The sequence below is a fragment of the Sinohyriopsis cumingii genome, chromosome 17 (assembly GCF_028554795.1).
Source record: "Sinohyriopsis cumingii isolate HCF-2022 chromosome 17, ASM2855479v2, whole genome shotgun sequence".
Classification (NCBI taxonomy): Eukaryota; Metazoa; Mollusca; class Bivalvia; order Unionida; family Unionidae; genus Sinohyriopsis; species Sinohyriopsis cumingii.
This window is the reverse complement of record NC_142977.1, coordinates 43,962,949-43,978,436: the sequence shown is the minus strand read 5'-3', so window position 1 is coordinate 43,978,436 and position 15,488 is coordinate 43,962,949. Positions and strand designations below refer to the sequence as shown.

Sequence of the window (15,488 nt, the reverse complement as noted above, 5' to 3'; positions counted from 1 at the left end):
GGTATACTATACGGACCGCCAAGCCATTTTTGGGTTCACTGCCGGCCGCATTAGCATACTTGTGCAAAGTTTTGGAAACTTTCACCGATCACAAGAAACTAACAAGTTAGTGGCATAATTGAAATTCTCTATTTTCAACTAAGTATAAATATTAATATTTTTTCATGGCAAGTTCAAACTTGTTTTCATTGTTTGGCATAATCTGTTTTATTTTGTTATCCTCCTAAATATAATGCACATAAATAATCGCGCAGCCGAGAGAGAGAGAGAGAGAGAGAGAGAGAGAGAGAGAGAGAGAGAGAGTGGATGGTGGGATAATTTAACTTGGGACAGCATTTCATAAATACTTACTTCTGTTTTAAAACTGATTTAATTATTTAAATAATCGAATATATGTATGAAAGCTTTGATTCTGTCAGTATTTAAACGTTTGTAATACAGCACCCCAGTTAAGGCGTGAACTGGTATTTACCTAGGTGCAACGCAATTAGTGAATAATTGGTGTCAAATATGTTTTTCTGGGTCATACGGATAAAGAAAAAACCAAAACCAATGTGCACATACACTAGAACTAACAGGACACACATACAGTACACAGACGCTCAAAATGTAGATAACAGAAGAGCAGAGAGAGACAGTGTGAGATACAGAGCGAGCGAGAGACAATGTGTTTGAGAGAGACAGCACAAGAGAGAGCGAGAGACAGAGCGAAAGAAAGCTTGAGACAGCAAGAGAGCGAGTGAAAGACAGTGAGCGTGAGACAGGTGCAGAGAACGAGCAAGCGAGACGCAGAGCACGAGAGACAGAAAGTGAGAGCAAGCGAGACAGAACGAGAGAAAGGCAGAGAAAGCATGAGACAAAGTGATACAGGGAAAAGATGGACAGAAAGAGCAAGTGGGACAGAGCAAGAGGAAGAAAGGGATTGAACAAGAGACAGAGCACGACATAATGAGCAAAATAGATATAGAGAGAACACGAGACATACATATGGATACAGAGTGAGAAAAAGACATATAGAATCTATGTTGGGGTTTGGACCGAGACAAGGAAATCCTAGTCAAGGGGTTATATTATTTGTCTCCCCACGAGGCTTGCCAAGGGGGAGACAATATAAGTTAACCCCTTGATTGGGATGTCCTTGTCTCAGTCCATAATCCCAACGTAGATTCTTTTTCTCACCCAATAATTTCCTTTAAAGTAAAAAACAACTTTCACTTTCACAATATAGTTTACGCACAAATATTTACATACGGTCCATTAGTGCAAACATGTTTATGAGGACTGTGGCGTGACCGTGTCATCCGAAGTACACAGTAGTTATGCCTGAGCCCCCCAAAAATAATAACAACATAAAACGTTGCATAGTATTGAGGTATTATTACATTTAACATATGGATGTTATATGAAATTAACAAGAAATGGTTAATATTTATTATAAGAGAATGTTTCATTTTCATCAGATCCGATTTAGGAAATTTCATTGTAAATAATGGAACGATACTGAGCCCACACCTCTGTTGTAGCAGTAGAGGCTATTATTATAACGAAAAGTAACATGTAGCATGTGTTCATGCTTGGGTTATTCATGGGTAATTAGTCATCTGTGTCACTATGGTATATAACTCTTCTTTTCTTTGGAGGTGGTGAAACTGTTTGTGACATACTTGTGTTGTCCTTAATATTGATTGTAAAATTACCTGTGTATAAAACACCCTCCAAATACGGACCCAAGCGGATAATCATGTGCTAAACTTTCAAGTTCATGGATTCTTTGAAAATTTACTTTTCTGCCTTGGAAATATAGCAAGTGCTATAGTGAAATTTGCTTATGGATGTGTCGACGGATAAATGATTCCTTCTGACGGGTAAGTGCAATATTTGTCAATAAATATTGCAAATTTATTTTTTATTCAACTGGGGCACAACGGATATGCTTAACAAAATTAGAATAAAGCATGTTTGACAACACATTTGTGTCTGTTACTAAGTTTTCCGTAGTTGTTAAGAGATTTGGGAGGCTATGAAGTGTATAGGTCTATAGTCTGTGTGCATAGATCAATGTTTTCTGTCATAGTTCATTTCATGCAGCATTGAGAATTTTGTCCTATCTGTAGCACAGTAAATTTTCAGGTCAGCATCATAATTGTTGCAAACAGTATATTTTTCACACGAAGTATCTAAAACTAGTTAGGTAGCTTTAGCTACATTTAATGACGCTGATCTGAAAATGTACCGAGCAATGCGTGGAACAAACTAGCATAATATCAAAAAGCTCGACATCATATGCATGTGTATCTCTGTCTCTCTCAAAATGGTTTTGTATGGTATGTTCTAAAAGATGGATTGACATAAGTTACTATGTTTTTTGTTATATATTCGTTGTTGATTGATTTTAAAAGAACTATGTCAGGCACAGCAGATGACAACAAGGGTTTCTTTTTTTTGAAGTAGTTCTGTGCGCATGGACACCTTGACCGAGATGACTGTTCTGAGATAAGAAAAGTAAGGTTAGCAAAACAACAATATTTTTCTGTTGCATGGGTGAGAAAATCAAATAATAGCTGTTTGAAACTTTTATTATGTATTCCCAACCACAAGAACAACATAAAAGAATTTATAAAACATTAATAGTTTTCAACAATGGTAACATCAATAAAGCGGTTCAAATACAAATATTGAAAATAAAGTTTTACAAATTTTCATCTCATGAAGATGTTTGATGAATTTCACTAAAAACCGATACAACAGATGACAGCTGATAACATGAAAAAGAAACAGTGGGTCAATATTTTAAGGGCAAATAGCTCTGGTCAATTTCACGTGGACATCATATAACAGAGCAAAATCAAGACCCATTCATTGATGTGATTGAAATGTACATAAAAGTTTGGGTTAACAAAAGAATTACTATACACCATGATGAAAGGAGGGGAAAAAACCTAATACTGTGTAGATTACCTGCAGTTTAAGGAGCCGAGCAGTGAGATCCATTAACTATGTCATCATGTCCAGTAGGAACTGACATGCAGTCACTCTAGAATTAGTACTGGAAGACAATAAATAAAAGGAAAACAAACTGTCCAATATACGGAAATATTCTGAACTGGAACAGCTACCAAATCTATTACATCAAAGAAATGAATAGATTTCCGACTCTCTATTAAGTTTTTGTTGATTAATACCACAACCGTTGTGTTGTTGTTGTTGTAGAGTTTAACGCCATTTTTCAGCACATGATAGGCTACACATGGCGGCCAGTATTAATGGTGGAGGAAGAACCTGGGAAAACCCTGGAAAGAACCACCGACCCACGAGAAGCTACTGGCAAGCTTTCTCACATACCCACACTGGCTGAATCCGAGACTCGAACCCACGCAGACAGAGATGAGATGGCAGTGATCCGTAACGGAGAGCACGTTAGATCACTCAGCCACTCGGGGCCCCACAACTGTTGTGTCAGTTAACAATCATGAAAATAAATGAAAAAAAGACATTAAGTGTAAGTGTTTTAGATTTTTAGCACATCATTAACAATTTTTCAGTCATATCGCTATAATATCTGCAGGGTGACATTTTGTAGTGATATCAAGCACTGGGGCATGATGCCGCAGATATGTAGCATCATGCCCCACCCAGTCACATTATCCTGTCACCAGGCCGATCAGTCCTAACACTAACCTCTTAATACTAAGCGCCAAGTGAGGCAGCTGCTAGTACCATTTTTATAAGTCTCTGATATGACTTGGTCACATGTCATTCATTCTTACCAGCATGTACAATACCAGTGCATTGTCTATTTACTGAAATGTATTGATTAGGGCTGAAAGCAGCCACATGTTTTGTAGATACAAACAACGGAAGAAGACAGTGCTGTTTTACACAAGAACAAATTTCACTGACTGAAGGATAGGGTTTCCCCCAAGGAATCTGCTGTTTTGAACCAGTCAAATGATTCCTTGAAACCATTTTATGTGCGACTATAATGGCTTTTCCACAGAATGCATCTGGATGGATTGTTTTCTTATAAAGCCTGTGCAAGATGAAGAAAAGTTGAATAAAATGTTATATTAAAAAAAGGCTTAAAACTAAACCTGACTTTAACATGGAATATGATAAATAAAGAAATGGAACTTCAAAGATTCTTGGCTGCAGAAGTTTCTGTGGCACGATGCCAACAAAGATCAAACAATTGCAGCTTGTAATGCATGTAAGAGATGGTCCTGATACCAACAAAAACCAGTGGATTGTTTGCAGGACAGGTTATCACAAGGAAAGATGCACTGTTTACAAATCAAAAAGTGCAAAGCACAATACATTTCAATTAAAATGTTTCAGTGAAAAAGTCAAATCTGATAAAGATGTTGTGGGTGATTTTTAGATTGAGTGATCAATAAATACATTGTGAGCCAAACTGAGTTTTACAAGAATCTGTTTAATTAATTAAAAAAATGCACAACTGAATTAGTTAAGTAGGGTTTTCAGTAAAAATAGGAAAACAGTGAAGTATGACAAGTTTTCCTCATTCAAAACTGGTGATGACAGCCATAACCCAAGGACCCAAAATAAATACTTTTAGTTCACATTTTTATGTAACATAAATATATATATAATACATAATACATTGATATTGTATTGTTTCAAAATCAATAATTCACATTTTCACATTCTATTCAAAAACGTTAATATGGAGTAAACAAAGAGCTGATTAGTTCTTTAAGAAAACAAAATACTTTTGTACTTATACTCAAAAATGCAACCAATAAAACTTTGTATCACAGAAAACACCAAATATATAATACAATAAAATTCTAATGCATGTATGGTGCCCAGAAGAAGCAAATTAATTGGGCTAATTTTTACCAGTTACAGACTTGTTTACCCGTACATTTTCTTGTCAGTATTTTAAGCAGTGTCTGTCAGTAATTTCATTCAGTGTTTCTAGCATCTTAGCACATATCACCTATGAAACAGGGCACAAACTGTAGACACTATAAATACACTATAATTACCATTATGTAGTATCGCACAACATACTGATGATACACTATTTTGTTGCTGTTGTTGTAGGGTTTAATGCCATTTTTCAGCACACGATAGGCTACACATGGTGGCCAGTATATATGGTGGAGGAAGAACCCTGGAAAACCCAGGAAAGAACCACCGACCCACGAGAAGCTATTGGCAAGCCTTCTCACATGCACAAATTGGCTGAATCCGAGACTCAAACCCATGCAGACACAGGTGAGATGGCAGTGATCCGTAACGGACAGTGCTTTAGACCACTCGGCGCCCCACACTATTCTGTAAACAACTCCTAGTTTGTAAAGACATTGATATTCAGGCACCTCTGTGTTCTAAGCAAAATCTGCAGATATTGACCATTGACTTAAACATGTTTATATTACAGTGATAAAAACCCACAAAGGAATACCTCCACACACCCAAATTCATGCTGTTATTTACCTCTGTTACTTTCTCTAGAAAATCTGTTTTCTCAGCTTCATACATATCCGTAACATTTAAAATAAAGCCAAATCTCTACATTTTACATGGTAAAGGAAGACTTAATACAAAACATTATGACATCAATTGTTACCACCACCCATCCTCTCAGAAAATAATAAGTTCATCTAGATATGTGAAGGCAATCTTATTTATTTCGTAAAATCTGATATCAGCTTTGTTTTCATTTACAGTAGTGGATTGCTTCTAAATACCCTGTGCAATTTTGGAATCTGGGAACATATTTGTCATTGCTTCTGTTAACTTGTCAGCTGTGCTCAATGACAAATTCATATTTATGATCAACTCACAGAGAATCGCCTCAGCCCGTGTTATTTGCTTTTGAAATATGTGTTGATCTCTGACTTTCTTTCCCTTCATCATTGACAAAACATTTATATTTCCCTTCACTAATGATTCCAATTTTGCATGATTTTCTGATTCCAGATGCCGTGAACAGTCATTCCATCCACCATGTGCACAGGAAAAGTCTAAGTTCTCTTTCAGACGATGGTTTAAGGCATGGCCACAGAGTATTATAGACTGGTAGAAAATGCTGCTTTCTATTTTTAGACTTTCTATTTTCATGCTAAAACTTTCTTATCATGACAATTTTCTTTGTTTAAACAACCGGATGCGGAGAATGTTAAAATCAATGATGTGGCACAGACTGCAGACATGGACGCGGATTGAAGAGATGATACAACAAAACAAAATGGAATAAAAACCACTTACAAATTAATTCAAAAATATTAATAATAAATGCATCCTCAAATCGTATTTTCCGATCAATGACCATACCGAGGGACTTTAGTCTGTACAAAAAAGGTAAAATATGGACGGGTAAACAGGTCTGCAGTTATTTCAGATTTTGCAATAAATGCTTCAAGAAACATACAAATCATCTCCATTTTCATTCTATAAGGAACATGTCTGCACAATTAATGGTTCAAAATAAAGTCTTCGTTAGTGAATTTCACAGGACAACCAGGACAGCAGAATACCTACAATGAAAGAACAGTTTCAACAGTTATAATGTTACTGCAAAAGGAAAAGTATATACATGTTACCAATGCTGCATTTAAAAAAAATATAATAGCTTATTATTTATAATAGTTCTAGCATAGTGATGGAAAAATTGATCAAATCTAAATATCAGATTTTACCTTCACTGGTCAACTGTAAAAGCAGTGGTTACAAACATGGTTCCCATGCTTTTCAAAAGATAAATGTTCAGGTCATTTCCAGGATGAAATTACTTTGTTCAAGATTCACACATGACCATTACTGAATGGAATTAAAGAACATTTTGGATTATAAAACATGCATTTTCTAAATCTAAAGCTGTTTATCATTCAAGACTCCAAAATAGTCAGAAAAGATGAGCATGTGCAAAACCATGAAATGTATCACACAAAACAAGTTTGACTATACTCATATAAATTGGCATGTAAAGTCATTTCAATGTACAGAATACAAATTCTAATTTTACCATGTTGACCTGTACTATGTTGTTATGTGGAAACAACATAATGAACATATGCATGTTATACAATGTAAACATTTCCTATCACAGTAGGAAAATAAAATAAAAGCTAAGTATTAGAATCTTTTCTTGAAAAGAAAACAGTTTAACTTTAAATTTACCTGTGCCAAAAACCCAAACAAAATTTTTCAAACGACCTAAACTCATTAAGATGATCTAGTTTAACATCAATCATTTAAAAACATTTACAAAAAGGGTTGATTTAAATTTTGAAAAAAAAGCCTTCAAAATGATAACTGCTGCATAAACCACTGAATTTCTTTAAAATCAAATTGTCTTCTTGTAACTGATAAACCAGTCCCCAAACCTGTACTGATACAGGGGCTCGTTTTGTTTTTGAATATATAATAAAAGGGATGACAATTTCCCATTTTTCCTGTGTTCTATTTAAGATCTGAAACCAATGCTTCAAGCTACATGTCACTGTGTAATAGTTTCACACCAAAGTTCAGCTAAGCAATTCAAAATTTTGGACAACAAAATTTGGCTTAAAATGAAAAGCAGTCCGTTTTCTAATCCGAATTTCCTATGAATATACAAATCCTACTTTTTACATTTGGTTTTCTAGGTTCAGGTGTGAGGTCCGAGCAAATGCATAAAAAAATATAGGAATTTGCTGCCACTGTGTGGTAGCGGCATATGGTAGTCACTTACCAGTAGGCATAGCAAATTTAAACTATGTTATATAATCGATAGGAAAATGATTTATTTTCTCAAAAATGGCAAATATGGCAAGTATTATAATCATTATGTCTTTAATCCGCTGACAGAATAGACAAAACTACATCATAGATGAAACATGACCCGGTACTTGCCATTTGTGTTACTAGTCAGATGAATTCAGCCATTTGTCTTGACTTCACAACTCCAACAATGATATCAAAAGTCCAATAATCATCTGATATCAACAACAAACTTCTTTTTAATGTTGTTGTACAACTATTAAATAATATTAAAAGAAAGACAGATACAGAAAGAACATATAATTCTCAACATATTTAATTCAAGAACAATGACAAGAAATCTGTCAGTTTTGCAGCAATCAGGCCAGTCCTAAAAGTGAAAATTTTCATGAATTGCGCAGACAAAATGTCTTACTTTAGTCTTTGCAGTTTCCACTTCAGGAGATGAGTTGTCACCAGTGGTAATTTTAACAGCATGAGGAAGCTAAAAAACATTCATGCATTGAAAGCATGGATCGAATTTGTACAGGAGAATGGTTGGGTTGATGAGAAGATGCTGCGGTGGATAAAAGTGTTTTATCTCAAGAACACACTTTAATACATTTTAAAATTGAGTGCGTTCACTAACATGTACTTTTTGAATGATCTAAAAGTTGTCCCACAACCTAAAACTCATAAAAACAAACAGTTCACCAAAACATTATTTTAAAAATTAACTTAAGCTATCCCAATGTATACTGTAAATATGGTATATTCAATGTTTTTAAAAAGAATAAGAAAAGGAAATAAAACTATCATTTTAATAAAGTGAGATCCATCAGCATTAAAATAAAATTGTTGTTGATAGGTTTTTCACTAACCTGCCATGACAGAACTTTAAATCCACTTGCAGATTCAGCACAATGGTGGACTATGTCAGCCCAGGGGATATTCTCCCAAAACAAACTGCCAGTGTTCAGCTAAATAAAAACAAATTGTAATACATGAACATCTTGATCATTAATGGAGAAAAAAGATACATACATTGTCCATCTTATAGTTAAATCAATGTATGGCCACAATATTGAAGCCATGACTGATATCTGGATAGGTTGACAAAGGAATGTAGAACTAATATTGTTTTATTATATATATTTATGTTTATTCACCAAGGCTATTCAATAGTTCCTTTTCAATTTAATTGGAAAAGACAATTAACGCCTCATTTAGAAAGTCTATTGAACTGGCCACCAAGTATATAATTTATGTAAAGCTATCTGTATGGCTACCACATACCTGAACTGCGAAATATACTAATTGTTGCAAATGATTACATTTTACAACAACACTTTTCCTTATCTGAGAAATCCCTTTTTATAATCATAATATCCAAGAGTTCTGTTTCTATCTCTAAATGTTTGCACAAAGACGTACAGTAATAATGCAGGACACACACTTTGAAGTTTAACAGGAAACATGATTATCATATCTATAATTAACATGTGTAAAAAAAAAACATGCATTAAAATGGCCAACTGATTTGATAGAACAGAGACCTCTGGTAAGACAATGCTGTTACACCTTGCTAATGAAAAAAAGCAGGCTTAATAAGTAGTTTTTTAGCATGATTATTTAAGTAATGTGATTATCCAAATACTAAATGCTAAATTCGGTCCTATCTTAGCTTTTGCCCACTACATCTGGATGATCATGAAACCGGCTTAATTGCTTAAGCATGTTAGTCCTTCAGGTTTCTGCAGGTCACTGTTGTTAAAACTTGCACAATGTTACAGTCCTTTATCTCCTCCAAAAACAGACATTTTAAAATAGATATTGAGTAAATATAATGGGTAACAAATCCAATCGATGATCTTTTTCTGTTCTTCACTCAAAACAAACAAATCTTTTTATGTTATGTTCAAACTAGTTGGCAAAAAAACTGTATTAGAAGTTTGAAAGTGGATTTCTTACATAATGTCACCTGTTTACTGTTTATTTCCTGCAGTGTTTTGTGTACATCTGCACATTATCATCAACTGTCTTAACTTTGCACCAGTCCTTGATTTGCTACCCATGTCTCTCGCAACCTTACATCCCTGTTTCAAAATCATTATGTCACCAACTGAATCAACACCTTCTTTTTTTTTAATACTGATAGTAAGTGCTGATTAAGAAATATCTGACAAAATAAAATATAAATATGTACCACGATTACAATAATAGAAAACAAAATGGAAATGTTCAGTTTAACTAATGCCATATTTGCTCTGGAGCGAGTGTTGGCTGTTTAAGTCAGGGCATATGGTTGTGTTGGTTTTCTTTATCTTTTTATTTTAGGAAAGCCATGACAGATATTGTTTTGAAGGCAAAGGCAAACCAAAACTTGGTTACTATAATATACACTTTTTATACCATGTTATACTATTCTTGCACCATCCCATTTGTTTCTACCACCTTTTAATATTAAAAGGCATCAAGAATATAAAAAATGCACTGAACGTAGTCATTTCATTCATTGATTTATAATTTTTAATCTGATTGTCACTAGGGGTTCCCAAACAGTCAACTTACTGGCATTTTCAATCACCGCTCTGGTGGCCTAGTGGTTATAGCATCCGCCTCGGATGCAGGAGGTTGTGGGTTCGATTCCCAGCCGAGTCACACCAAAGACTTAAAAAATGGTACTAACAGTTGCCTCGCTTGGTGCTCAGCATTAAGAGGTTAGTGTTAGGACTGGTCGGCCTGGTGTCAGGATAATGTGACTGGGTGGGATATCATGCTACATGTCTGCAGCATGATGCCCCAGTGCTAGACATCACTATAAACTGTCACACTGCAGACATCGTAGCGATATGACTGAAAAATTGTTAAAGCTACGTTAAAAATCCAAATCACACGCATTTTGATTTTGAATCTCTAGCAACATGGTTATGATATCTCCTTAGGCCAGTCAATGTTCACAAGCAATGTCTGTGATGTAGTTCATCCTCTTTGAAATCAAATAATTCCATAAATTTTGGATTTACATCTCTTTGAACAAATGTATACAAGAGTTCTTCAGATTTATGTGTTCAATTTGTGTTAGAAATATTAAAACTAGAAATTGCAAATATTGGATATAGACACGGTTTTGGCTGAAACAGACTATTCTAGAAATAAGAAATGGACACCGAGCAGTCTGTTTGTTTACATCAGAAGCTCCTGTTTGCATTGAAATACCAATAATTGGACAGTGTTAGGGACTCCTTGGTGTCAATCAGGTTAGAAATTATAAAACATTGAATGAAATGACAAACTTTTGTGAATTTTTTATATTTTTCAAGTTTCTGGAGTAGATATTGAGATGAACCAGACAGAATTGAGTTACAATAGTCCAGTCTTGAAAGTACTAACGAACACACAAGTGTTTTAGTGGCAATAAAATAACCCCCCCAAACTGGGATGAATAGATGTGACTGATGGATGTTATATGACTGAAAAATGTTAGGAAAGGGATTTTGTTAAACTTAAAAACATGTTGAACTGGACTGCCGTTGAGGGATGAACAATGGCAGGTCGAGTATAATACAACAATCATCATTTGGACTTTACAACTATTCACGAAAGTTACTGTAGGCATGTAGACTACTTAAAGTGAGTGTTACGCATAAATAATCTATCAATTTCTTTTGTCTCTACTATTGTACTATGGTATTTACAGTATGTTTTCAGACGGCAACAAATAATTACTTTTTTTTGTTGTCCAAAGACATTAAATTCTTTAATTAGGTGTCTGAAAACATACAGGGGAAGATAAATTTGTGGGCCCCCCCATCCATAATGAAATTACCGTTAGCTCACATGATGACATGCTGCCATAAAGAAAAATAAGTATTTTGTCCAATACCATGGAAAGGATAATGAATGAAAAACAGGTGTGTGTGTGTGTGTGTGATTTGGATTTTTAATGTAGCTTTAAAAAAATTAAGTCATATCGTTACGATGTCTGCAGTGTGACAGTTTAATAGCAATGTCTAGCAAAGGGGCATCATGCCGATGACAGGTAGCATGATGTCCCAACCAGTCACATTATCCTGACACCAGGCTGACCAGTCCTAACACTAACCTCTTAATGCTGAGCACCAAGTGAGGCAGCTGTTAGCATAAGATGTAGAAAAAATTATAGTGGAGCAAGATCTGAAAATTACAAAGCATATAAATTTTATATTTGCCCCCCCCCCCCCACGGTGTCCAAAAACAAACTGTAAATACAGTGTAATTACTAATCCAAATGAATTTAGACGATTTGAGATGAAACTTTTAACCGCTGATCCAGGTAAGTAGCAGACCCTCTTATAACATGGGGTCAGTGTAGAGCCCATTTTATTTTACTAGAAAGTACCAAAACTCTGACCTGTATTTGTTGAACAGAGGAAATCGTGATCAAAGTTGGTAATTGAAACCTGTTGGAATTGTTAACGATCTCTCAGTGGTTCGGCATCTTGACTATAAAGGTCATTTTTACATAAAAGCAAATAACTTAATTAGACAAAGCACTTTACTGACAGTTATTGCCAATGAGATTTTAAAATGAGTATTCAGCCATTAAACAGACCAGCTAGCCCTACCCCACTTAGAGGCTTTCACAGTGTCAAGCAAGGATGGCATCATTTCATATAGTTATGGAGGTCCCTCGATAAATTACACCCTTGCCTACAGCGCAGTCTGTTTTTGGACCCATAGTGCACGAGTTATCAAGGGAATGGTGTATATTGCTCTTTTATGCTCAGATTATGCTTTTTTGCTGCTTATATTAATAATAATTATGCTTATACCTTTATAGGGGGTTAGCACATGTGAACCTACAACAAAGCAGTTCAGGTTAACATTTAATACAATTTTCATTTGATTGGGTACCCAGGTAACTGATTGTTAGGACTGACAGGTACCTGGTAGAAATTTCCCAAAATTTTGACATCTCTACATATGGGCGGATATGCAAATAGTTTAGGAATAATTAATCTAATTGAAAACCATACATAATGAAATCTTTCATTTAAATATTTTAATCTAAGGGGAAAATAACTCTATTGTAACATTAAAAAAATCTTTAAAAAACTTCCCTAAGTATTGTATTGTAATTTTTTGGGGATAATTTTTGTAATTATTACTTATAAGTGTATTATTGCAGATAATATGTGTTTGAAAGAAATAAAATATATTAAAGATGCAAATATTAATAATACAGGGGCATCAAAAATGATCCATTTATATACCCTGGACTAAATGTCGCATCTTATGTCATGTGGCATGTATTTGGCGAATGGAGAACTTACCAATGGAGAACTTAGGGAAAACTAGCCCTAGGTTGGTTGGTGAATTCACTCCAGGATGACTGAAGAGAGAGAGAGATAGAGTTAGAGAGCTTCTCTGGAGAAGTGAGAGATCTTACTTGTATACTGATTAGTTATCATTAATAATATCAATTCTCAAAGAAGATGAAATTGTCAATAAATACTGGCATAGTTATCAACAATTTGCTTCATGTACCAGATACATAAGCTCCAGCAGGTGAAGCTTAAAACGTAGGTAACATTGCATGTAGAAATAAAAAAGCTCTGGATTTTACACCTCAACAGCATCTTACATAGTTGGCTGAGGGAGTAGGGCTGCTGATGCACATCTGTGAAGTTAGTGGACAAACAGATGGAGTGAAGCCTTCAGATACTCATATTTAAGTTACTCTAAGCCAGGTTTGTTTCTATAAAAAAGGATATTTGGTGATATAATTTCGTTATTACTAAAAGTATGAGGCAAATATTAAATTCCAATGAAAATAATTGGGATCATTTAAAATAAATAGTTAAATAGACAGTTACAATGTTTTTTTGGGATGGAGACAAAGCTTATGAGGTAAATTATCAGATATATGCTGAAATAAATGAGGCTGCATTTAAGTTTTTACTATCTAGGATACCACAAAGAATATTATGTTATCTTGTTTTTGGTAAGTTTCAAACAAGCAAGTCTGATATAATGATATAACACCACACAATGGTGACATTACTATAGTACAAGTCACATGGGTCATGTATGTGCATTTACTCATTTTTAATTAAATATAAATTCTTTTAAAATTTAACACTAATTTTATTTAACCAAAGTCTATTCAATCCTAATTACTGAATGCTCTGCACCTTAACTGTCTCCATGAATCTTCCAGACAAATATCTATTGCTATGGACTTTTACAATGGTGGCCATGTACTGAACTTGGGTCAAAGTAAGAGCATGTCCAGTGTAATCGTCACAATCGAGGTTAGTACGAATTTGTTTATCAATATGTGCAGCTTTCATTGTGACATCACAGTGCGCACCATTCAATCTAGATTATACTGGATCACACCTTTAGGTTCATTTTGTCAAAATATATACATACTTTAATATTGATTTTGCTGCTGGGACCTCTTGGGGCATCGAAATAATGTCCTTCCAAAGGAATATGGATGTATAGGAATCTAAATGAAGTGAATACTTGCTACTCAAAGGTATGTAGAATCAAAGTATAAAAAATTGCACCAATTACTGAAATAGTTGGTGCTGAATGCCTACATGTCCTATGTGACTTGTACTAAATAAACAAAATCAACAACAGCAAAAAGTTATTCTGCAATGACTGGCAATAATAATCCAACATACACAGGGCATAAGTAAACACTTGCTATATAAATGAACAGGTGTGTGTGTGTGTGTGGGGGGGGGGCATATCTGAATTTAAGTGTGATTAAGTCCTAAATGATGTATGTATGTGTATATGATATGTCTGCATGTGGCAGTTTATAGTGATATCTAGCACTAAAGCATCTGCCTCAGACATGTAGCATGATGTATCTCGGTTAGTCGGTAACTGAACAATTCAAGAGGCGATCATATAACGCGGTATCCATCATTGGGCGATACCTCTAAATTAGTATCTATGATCTTCGGGGCGACTTTTCCTGACACTTGGAATGATGATTTCTCCAAGGGACAGGTTCTCCATGGAGCTAGTCCTACATGTAAGACCATGACGCTGATATTTATGTTTTGGGAGTCAGGACTAGCACTAAAACAAAACCAACTTGCGCAGTGTCTTATATTGTAGGACTATTCATGGGGCGAGTAATCCCAAGGTGAGTTCTCGACTATTCCAGCAGCACGAACCATTTTAAGTTGAAACTCGGGTCAAAGCTAGGATTTGAACTCAGCCTATCAATTATTGGTTCAAAATACAATACGTTCATACACCATTCTCCTAAATATGCGCTCTATTTGGTTAAATTCGAATGTCTTCCCTTGTCGTCGTCTAAGCCCCAGCAAGTAACAATATTTATCTGGTAAGTTACTATCTATCTTATTCGGTAATACATTTAAATTCTACGATTGATCATAGTCGATAGACGCTTACAAAACATGACATTACAATGACTGGCCCCTAGCTGGAGAACCTGATAATAAATTTGATAAATAGCTTTTACATTTAATTTAAAAAATTATTTTTATCGTTAATCCTTTTATGTGACGTATTTACATCAATTTTTACATACTAGTTGTCGTATTCAATGGATGTTTTGAGTTTAATTAAGCAAGGCTGATAACCAAGGCTGATGGCCGTTTTGTGAATGCTATCATTGCTAGAACATCTGACCAGTTCCCTCCACTTGTCTCCATCATGTACCAATGCATGTGTCTCCGCAAAACTTGCTTTGGGTACGGAACGATTCATATGGCTACGAAACGACTTGGGTACGGAATGACCAG

At 34.9% G+C, this 15,488-nt stretch overlaps 1 long non-coding RNA gene across 3 annotated transcripts; it reads right to left on the bottom strand.

The window, feature by feature from the left end:
* Window positions 1-2,560: 2,560 nt before the first annotated feature.
* LOC149778526 (uncharacterized) lies at window positions 2,561-15,476 on the bottom strand. 3 transcript variants are annotated; one of them, XR_016415519.1, is made up of 4 exons: window positions 15,406-15,476; window positions 13,026-13,084; window positions 8,592-8,690; window positions 2,561-6,506 (listed from the first exon to the last, which is right to left on the bottom strand). It is a non-coding gene; the product is annotated as an uncharacterized LOC149778526 (long non-coding RNA). The 3 variants fall into 3 exon arrangements; XR_016415518.1 differs by having other exon boundaries at window positions 15,275-15,410; XR_016415520.1 differs by lacking the exon at window positions 15,406-15,476 and adding an exon at window positions 14,974-15,165.
* Window positions 15,477-15,488: the final 12 nt, after the last annotated feature.